We start from the raw sequence: 10,257 nt of genomic DNA on the forward strand, positions 1-10,257 counted from the left end.
ACTCCTATTCAAAGAGCTATTGAATTTGCCTAAAAAATTTCCTGATGCTATCTTTGACAGGACTCAATTACAAAGATTTTTGTGGCTCGCCTTCAAGTAGTTATTTCCTTTACGTCTCTTCTTTACCATGTCTTTGATCGGTGGCTTTTATTTCTTGTTGGAAATCTTTTGTATCTTGTAATTAGGTGGAGTACAACATATTGTCGGTTTCCACCTGATGTGATTCTCCGACGATATCATCGTTTCTTGTTTCACTCCGCATTAGAGTGTCAGGTTTATCTATCTTGGTGATAGTTTGAAGCAAATATTTTCTTACTTCTTCTAAATAGTCATTAATCATCTTTTTTCTATCTCCTTCTTGAAAGGAGATTCTCCTGGCAATATGTCTTACGGAGTTATCGTCAATAATTCTTTTTTGAGGAAGTCGATTATGTTCATTGATTCGTTCGCTGATGGTATCCAAAAGCTCCTGACGAATTAGCTATTTTGTTTTGGGATCTTGTTTCATCAATTTGTCCCAAAAATTATTATAATATGTCCGGTAAAGACAAGGAATATTTTCCTCTGTGAATCCTACTCCAGGAGTCCATTTTGTTAATCCATGGTATGGAAAATTCAATGAAGAAATAGATTTGATCTATTTTCTCCAACCAATAGATATGATCTGCATGATATAACATGTTCAGGTCTGGTGACACTTTTGTCCATTCCCTGTATAACCTGAGTGATCGTGTTCACGTATTGGGATTATATCCAAGCATTTGATAAGGTGCTTTATTATAATATTTATAAACATAAACACAGTTGGTTTATAAAAGTGTGTGCGAAGATATTTGCAGAGCCAATTCCAAATTGGTTTATAAATTGATGGTCATACCACGGTCCCACTGTTCAAATTCTACCTGAACAGTTCCTCAGGTTATACAAGGAATGGACAAAAGTGTCACCAGACTTGAACATGTTATATCATGCAGATCATGTGCTTCTTTCGATTTCAAAAAGCATCGAGATGATCTGCACAAATATCATTGGCAATCTTCTTGGAAATTAATTTAATCTTTTCCTTACCTTTAGCAGATTTCATAGAATTGAATATATTCACACTGAATAATTCCCTTTGTAAGGAATCCATATGATTCTGCTTCATATTAATCAAATCATTAATATCTCTGGTTACCACATCTGTAACAAAAGAATAAGTTATCTCATTATCTTTATAAGTGGTAGAAAATCCTTTCGAGTCTATACCTGTGAAAGGATAAATCGCATTAATAAATGGGGTTCCAAGTATGATTGGAAGATATAATTGATTTTTCACAAAAATGAAGAAATGACGGATGCAAACTTTATTCTGACAAATTAATACATTAGGCAATTTATACTTTATATCTAAAGCATGTCCTGATGTTGATTTGAACAGATGAGTAGTTTGAACGATTTAAATGATTTTGAATATTCAATTCCTTACTCTTTAAAGGAGGTTGATTATTGTCTTTTAAAAAGAAATACTTTTCATGTAAAGGATTCTTCCTTCGATGATTTAAAGATTGAAATTGAGAATTTAAAAGGGGAGATTAAATCTCTTAAGCAAAATCAATTGATTTGTGATCATAGAATTACTCAGATTGAGATGCATAATTCTCAAATCAGATTTTTCAAAAATAAAGGTATTTCTGAAGATCATATTGAAGAAGAACCTATCAATGTTGACCCTAAATAAGATATATTTTTAAGAATGATGCAAATTACTACTTCTCATAAATGGTATGTTAAGTGTACTATTCTGATTGATAACAGTTTTTCGATTACTAACATTGCTATGATTGATAGCGGTGCAGATGTTAGTTGCATTCAAGATGGCTTAGTGCTTACGAAATATTTTCATCATCTTTCGTAGCATTAATCTCTTAATATCATGCTTGGTTTAGTAGCATAGACACTGTTCTTACCATTGATAGCATTAATATCTCTGGTTACATATCTTATTTAGGGTAAACATTGATAGGTTCTTCTTCAATATGATCTTCAGAAATACTTTTATTTTTGGAAAATCTGTTTTCAAAATTATGCATCTCAATTTGAGTAATTTTATGATGACAAATCAATTGATTTTGCTTAAGAGATTTAATCTCCCTTTTTAAATTCTCAATTTCAATTTTTAAATCATCGAAGGAACATCATTTTCATGAAAAGTATTTCTTTTTAAAAGACGATTATCAACCTCTTTTAAAGAGTAAGGAGCTGAATATTCAAAATCATTTAAATCGTTCAAACTACTCATCATGTCCAATCTGCATTAGGACATGCTTTAGATATAAAGTATAAATTGCCTAATGCAAAAATTTATCAGAATAAAGTCTGCATCCGTTATTTCTTCTTTTTCGTTAAAAATTAATTATATCCTCCAATCATACTTGAAAGCCCATTTATTAATGCAATTTATCCTTTCACAGGTATCGACTAGAAAGAATTTTCTGCCACTTATAAAGATAATGAGATAACTTATTCTTTTGTTACAGATCCGGTAACCACAGATATTAATCCTTTGATCAATGTGAAGCAAAATCATATGAATTCCTTAAAAATGGAATTATTCAGTATGAATATATTTGATTTTATGAAATCTGCTAAAGATAATGAAAAGATTAAATTAATTTTCGAGCAGATTGCCATTGATATTTGTGTAGATCATCCCATTGCTTTTTGGAATCAAAATAAACACATGATCTTCATGATATAACCTGTTCAAGTCCGGTGACACTTTTGTCCATTCCTTGTATAACCCGAGGAACTGTTTAGGTTGAATTTGAACAGTGGGACCGTGGTATGACCTTCAATTTATAAACGAATTTGGAATTGGCTCTACAAATATCTTCGCGCATTCTTTTATGAACCAAGTGTGTTTATGTTTATCATTGTTATAATCAAGCACCTTATCAAATGCTTTGATATAATCTCAATACGTGAACATGATCACTTAGGTTATACAAGGAATGGACAAAAGTGTCACTAGACTTGAATATGCTATATCATGCAGATTATATCTGTTGGTTGGAGAAAATAGATCAAATCTATTTATTCATTGAATTTTCCATACCATGGATTCACAAATGGACTCCTGAAGTAGGATTCACAGAGGAAAATATTCTTTGTCTTTACCGGACCTATTACAACAATTTTTGGGACAAATTGTTGAAACAAGATCCCAAAATAAAACAGTTAATTGGTCAGGAGCTTTGGGATACCATCAACGAACGAATCAATGAATATAATCAAATTCCTCAAAAAGGAATTATTGACGATAACTCTGTAAAACATATTTCCAAGAGAATCTCCTTTCAAGAAGGAGATAGAGAAAAGATGATTCATGACTATTTAGAAGAAGTAAGAAATTTTTTTCTTCAAACTATCACCCCAATAGATAAATCTGACACTTCAATACGGAGTGAAACAAATAACGATGATATCGTTGGAGAATCGCAGTAGGCGAAAACCGACAATATGTTGTTGTCCACCGAATTCAAGATGCGGAAGATTTCTTGCAACAAATAAAAGTCATAGATCAAAGACATGGTAAAGAAAAGACGTGAAGGAACTAACTACGTGAAGGCGAGCCCACTCAATAGGAGATACGCTGTTGCTAGAGACCACTCAACAGTAGAAACATTATTCATTAACAGTAGATAAATTGTTTAGGGACCCAGATAGTGGGACCCCTTTTACTGTATATAGATTCCTTTTGTTTTTCTTTTTGTCTATATAAGATTTAGTTTTTCCTTTAGAGAGAGGCATCAGAAAAAATCACAAACACTCTCTCTTTTCCTTTGTTGTAAATCATTGTAAAGAATAACTCCTAGTAAGCACTGTTCAGATTCCGATTATAAAGAAAAATCAAATCAGTTCTTCACTTCTTAGACTCTGGTGACGACCACATTTTCAAGGTAATTTTATTTTTAGTCTTTCTTTTGCTCGGTCTCTCCTAACCAGGACGATGTTTGGCTAAAGATCTCATACCTATGTTGAATAACTAACTTCTCTCCTATATAGACCATGAACGATCTAAGCTTTATTAAAATATAAAGGAATTTTGTTATGATTTCTCGACTTGGTTCTTAGATAGACGTACAGTCGAATCTTACTACTCATATCGGCTTTGCTTTAGTGGCTCTAGCCAGCCGTGGTTCATAACTCGATTAAGGAGTTGAAAAAGGGCGCTTTATACCCGGCTAGAAATGCCAGACACATGGGCTCAATAAAAAGTATGTATTAGATTCCTAACAGACCCTTTGCTTAGGTAAAATAACACCATGCAGTCCGGGAAGCTATATAAAAATTCATGTGTATTTCAATTCTTAATCAGGTGGACTACCGCTAGCTTAAGGATGCTTGACTTGCTAGATCTCAGACTAGGCGGATTACTGCCAGGTCGCCGAACCTGTAAATCTGGTATCAGAGTCTAGAATTGTTCATTGTATATATGAGATGGAGGTGAACTGTTCGACATAGATATGCTCTTTTTCTTCAGAACATGATTACACTTTGAACATGAGTCAGAGCGACCTCGGGTTTTTCTTCAGAAGTAGAAACAAAATTGGTTTTAGCTATATCAAATTTTATATTTTTTATCAAAATAGTTAAATCATCAAGTTTTTTTATCAAGAGAGCTAATATGCTCGTCCAAAACTTTAACATAAAGACTCAAATACTTATTTTGAGTAATAAGTTTATTGAATTTAGCAATACTGATAGAAGCGATATATTCTTCAATGAATTTTTGAAAAGCCGAAAAAGTAATACCAGTATTGTTTGGTAAAACAAAAGATGACTCAGAAGGGTAGATGAGTTTTGTACGATTACCACTCCCATCTTTATACGTTTTTTCAATAACTTTAATATATAAAGGTAAATAGGTAGTGATAAACCAAGGAACAAATTACATAATTTGATTATGTTAAGAACAAGTTTCATAAAACTCTTAAGATATACAACTCATATCTTCTTTACTATAAGAATAAAAAAACCAAGATTTAGATGTTGTTTATACCCTTGTCCTCACCATTTTGGATCATTTTAATGGTAGATTTACCACTCAGCATGAGACTGTTCGTACTTTCCTTAATGGTCTAAGATGTTAGACCTTAGGACGGTTTCACTGGTATAAAGATACTTTCCTTAGTAGGGTTATGGAAATTACCCAAAAATAAATTTGAGCATTGGAAAGCCAAGTTTATGGATGGCCTTCCACCCTTATTCGCCGAAAGAGTTCGTAAAGCTCTTAGAGGTAGTCATTTCTCAAAAATCATTATTAAACAGGTTATATCCATTGAAGAATGTTATATGTCTTCCATGAATGAGAGGTAGATAAGACTCAACAATACTCGAATGAATTTCACGTAGTGGGATTATCTCCTAGCATTTGATAAGGTGCTTTATTTTAACAACGATAAACATAAACACACTTGGTTCATAAAAGTGTGCGCGAAGATATTTGCAGAGCCGATTGCAAATTGGTTTATAAATTGGTGGTCATACCACGGTTCCACTGTTCAAATTCTACCTGAACAGTTCCTCAGGTTATACAAGAAATGGACAAAAGTGTCACCAGACTTCAACAGGTAATATCATGCAGATCTTATCTGTTAGTTCGAGAAAATAGATCAAATCTATTTCTTCATTGAATTTTCAATACCATGGATTCACAAATGGACTCCTGAAGTAGGATTCACAGAGGAAAATATTCCTTGTCTTTATCGGACCTATTACAATAATTTTTGGGACAAATTGATGAAACAGGATTCTAAAACAAAATAGTTAATTGGTCAGGAGCTTTTGGATACCATTACCAAATGAATCAATGAATATAATTAAATTCCTCAAAAAGGAATTATTGACGATAACTCCGTAAGACATATTGCCAGGAGAATCTCCTTCCAAGAAGGAGATAGAGAAAAGATGATTCACAACTATTTAGAAGAAGTACGAAAAAATTTGCTTCAAACTATCACCTAGATAGATAAATCTGACACTTCAATGCAGAGTGAAACAAGTAACGGTGATATCGCCGGAGAATCGCAACAGGCGGAAACCGACAACATGTTGTCCTTCACCGAATTACAAGATGCGGAAGATTTCCTATAACATATAAAAGCCATGGATCAAAGACATGGTAAAGAAAAGACGTAAAGGAAATAACTACGTGAAGGCATGCCCACTCAACAGGAGATACACTGTTGCTAGAGTCCACTCCACAGTAGAAACACAGTTCATTAACAATAGATAAACAGTTTAGGGATCCAAATAGTGGGACCCCTTTTACTATACATAGATTCCTTTTGCTTTTCTTTTTGTCTATATAAGGTTTAGTTTTTCCTTCAAAGAGAGGCATCAGAAAAAATCTCAAACACTCTCTCTTTTCCTTTGTTGTAAATCATTGTAAAGAACAACTCCTAGTAAGCACTGTTCAGATTCCGATTATAAATAAATATCAAAGCAGTTCTTCACTTCTGAGACTCAGGTGATGACCACCATGTTAAGGTAATTTTATTTTTATCTTTATTTTTTTCTGTCTCTCCTAGCCAGGACGATGTCCGGCTAAAGATCTCATATCTATGTTGAATAACTAACTTCTCTCCTATATAGACTATGAACTATCTAAGCTTTATTAAAATATAAAGGAATTTTGTTATGGTTTCTCGACTTGGTTCTGAGATCAAGGTACATGCGAATCTAGTACTACCCTTATTGGCTTTGCCTTAGTGGCTCCGTCTGGCCAGCCGTGGTTCACAACCTGATTAAGGAGTCGAAAAAGGGCGCTTTATACCCGGTTAGAATTGCCAGACACATGGGCTCAATAAGAAGTATATATTATTTTCATGACAGACCATTTGCTCAGGTAAAATGACACCATGCAATCCGAGAAGCTATATAAAAAATTCTTGTGTATTTCAATTCTTAATCAGACGGACTACTGCTAGCTTAAGGAGGCAGTATTGTTGAGGCTTATCTGCCTCTCCTTCATGGTATACCCCATTATTCAATGGATATAACCTGTTTGATAATGATTTTTGAGAAGTTTCTGGGCTTCATTCCATTTGCCAGAATGAAACGTGATCAAATATTCAGTCTTATCATTGGGATTGATTTGCTTTAGAATCCCACCATAATCAATGTTAGACGCATCCATCTGAATAATATTTTGCCAAGCAGGGTTTGTGAGGGCTAAGCATGGCAATGAATGCACTCGAAGCTTTATACCCGATCCAATCATTATGTCGGAACGTGAAAATTGATCTCATAATTATGCCGAACGTGGCAGCCGATCCAAGTTAGTTATGCCGGATCGTGGCAACCGATTCATTCAACACACCACAATAACAATCACAAGTATTTCCTAAAGATCATACAATTAAATCATGAATTCATGGTAACCATCATTCAACTATCTCATTTACAACAAGTGTGATCAATAATGCAACATTCATATATATACATGTATCATAATGAAGGAAGAACAAACCTACATCACACAATCATACAATCACAACTATCACCTACTTTGAAACAAGCTTGAAACCCTAAGAAACTTGATCCTTCCCTTTCTGGATTTGTTCCGCTTATTCTTGGTCTACAAACAATCATAATAAAATGGGAATCAATAAACAATCATTAATTAACCGGATTACTAACAAGTATAACAACCCTAGATCATACCTACGATCCCAAGTATCCAAATAGGGTTGTTTCCACCATAGAATCTAGATCAAAACCCTCCCCCATCAATATTTACCCATTCTATTACGTTTTACGGATCAAAAAATTGATTCGGGGAGTTAAAAGCTTACATTTAGCCTTGAGAATGGTGGAAAATTGTTAGGAGTCACCTAGGGTTCGTTCCTTAGCTCTAAAAATCAAAAGGTGCAGAATAAAGTCGTTTAGGGGTTTATTTACGACTTTAAGTCGTGTCTGTCCCGCCACACCGGCTCTCACCCCACTACACTGGCCCCGCCAGAGCGATAAAATCCAGTGCCAAAGCAGCTTGCACAAAAAAGTGAGCTATTTTAATAATTCCAAAATCCCCATTTCACAACACGCCTCTAACCCACGATGCTTAGAAAATACCCCTCACTCTAAGATCGATTTCGAGAGTTCTACTCGCCCAAATTCAATTTCGTAAAGTCTTACGGGTTCCTTAATGACTTATCTAACTACTCATGTAATCAAAATCATAAATGAGTCACCTGATCTTTACCATATTTCCCTACACCTCAATGACTCCTATTTCGTCCAAATTTGGACTAGGTTGGGAAAATCTAAATACTACGAAAAAGTTTTTCGATTCCAAATTTTCCCCCGTTGGCATATCTATAATGACGAAAACAGGTCGTTACAATAGATACCAATTTACCCATCACTCATCCCCGAGTGACAAAACATAGAAAAAAATAGGCTAAGGAAAGAATGAAGTAGTAGCTAAATCGATGAACAATTGGGGATACTTGTCTCGTATGTCCCTCTCGGTCTCCCAAGTAGCTTCCTCAACTAGACGATTCTTCCATTGAACTTTCACGGACTTAATAGCCTTGGTCCTCAACTTGCGCACATCACGATCAAGAAATGCAATTGGTTCCTCCTCATATTGGAGGTTTTTGTCTAAAATAATTGAGTTCCACTTAATGATGTAATCCCCGTTACCATGATACCTCTTCAACATGGACACATGAAATACCGGATAAACACCTGATAGATTAGGAGGTAAAGCCAATTTATACGCTACCGGTTCCATACATTCAAGAACCTCAAAGGGACCAATGTATCTAGGACTTAGCTTACCTTTCTTACCAAATATCATTACCCCTTTCATGGGTGATACCTTAAGAAGAACATTTTAACCGATTTGAAATGCCATGTCTCTTACCTTATGGCCTGCTTACTGTTTCTGTCTACTCTGGGCTACTAAAAGCTTACCTTGAATACTCTTCACCGTATCTTGAGCATCCTTTACTAAATCAACTCCCAAAGGTTTCACATCTCCAGCCTCGAACCACCTTATGTGTGATCTACATCCCCTCCCATAAAGTTCCTCAAACAGCGCCATATCTATGCTGGAGTGGTAACTATTTTTATAGGAGAACTCACATAAAGGTAAGAACTTATCCCAATGTCCTCCAAAATCAATCACACATGCCCTCAACATGTCTTCTAACACTTGAATAGTCCTTTCCGATTGCCCGTTCGTCTGTGGATGGAAGGTTGTACTAAAAGTGAGTTCTCTGCCCAATTCATCATGTAATTTCCTCCAAAACTTGGATGTGAATTGGGCACCAAGGTCTGAGATGATAGAGAAGGGCACCCCCTGCAACCTCACTATCTCTTTCACATACCTTAGCCAATTGTTTAGCATTATAATCTATTCTTACCGAAATAATATGGGTAGATTTACTCAATCTATCAACCACTACCCAAATAGAATCAAACTTCCCGAAAGTCTTGGGAAGACCAACCACAAAATCCATGGTTATCCTTTCCCACTTCCATTCTGGAACTGGCATTTTCTGAAGCAAACCTGCAGGCCTTTGATGCTCTTATTTTAATTGTTGGCAATTTTGACACTTAACTACAAACTCTGCTATATCCTTCTTCATGACCGACCACCAATAAATTCTCTTCAAGTCTCGTTACATCTTGGTCACATCCGAATGAATAGAATATCGCGAGCCATTGGATTTTATCAACAATTCTTGAATCAAGTCATCAACTCGAGGAACACAAATCCTTCCCTTAAAATTGAGCACACCTTCCGGATCATGAGTGGTCTCTTGTGCCATACCAATTGTAGTCTTCTTCTTAAGTTCATTCAAGGTTTAATCCTCAAATTGTTTGGCCTTGATCTTTTCAATGAATGTGGTCCTCATATCAATTCTAGCTAACACCCCACCTCTTTATGAGATGCCTAACTGTATGAACTTAGACTCGAAGGTCTGAATTTCCTTAGCCAAGGGTCACTTGGATACACTCAAGCAAGCTAAACTACCCAAACTCACCGATTTTCGACTCAAAGTGTCTGCCACCACATTAGCCTTGCCCAGATGGTGTTGAATGGTCACATTATAATCCTTTAGTAACTCCATCCACCTTCGATGTCTCAAATTCAGATCCTTTTGGGTGAACACATGTTGCAAACTACGATGATCAGTAAAAACTTCACACTTAACACCATAGAGGTAATACCACCAGATCTTAAGAGCAAACACTACCGCT

Source organism: Solanum stenotomum, chromosome 9, assembly GCF_019186545.1.
Source record: "Solanum stenotomum isolate F172 chromosome 9, ASM1918654v1, whole genome shotgun sequence".
NCBI classification, from domain to species: Eukaryota; Viridiplantae; Streptophyta; class Magnoliopsida; order Solanales; family Solanaceae; genus Solanum; species Solanum stenotomum.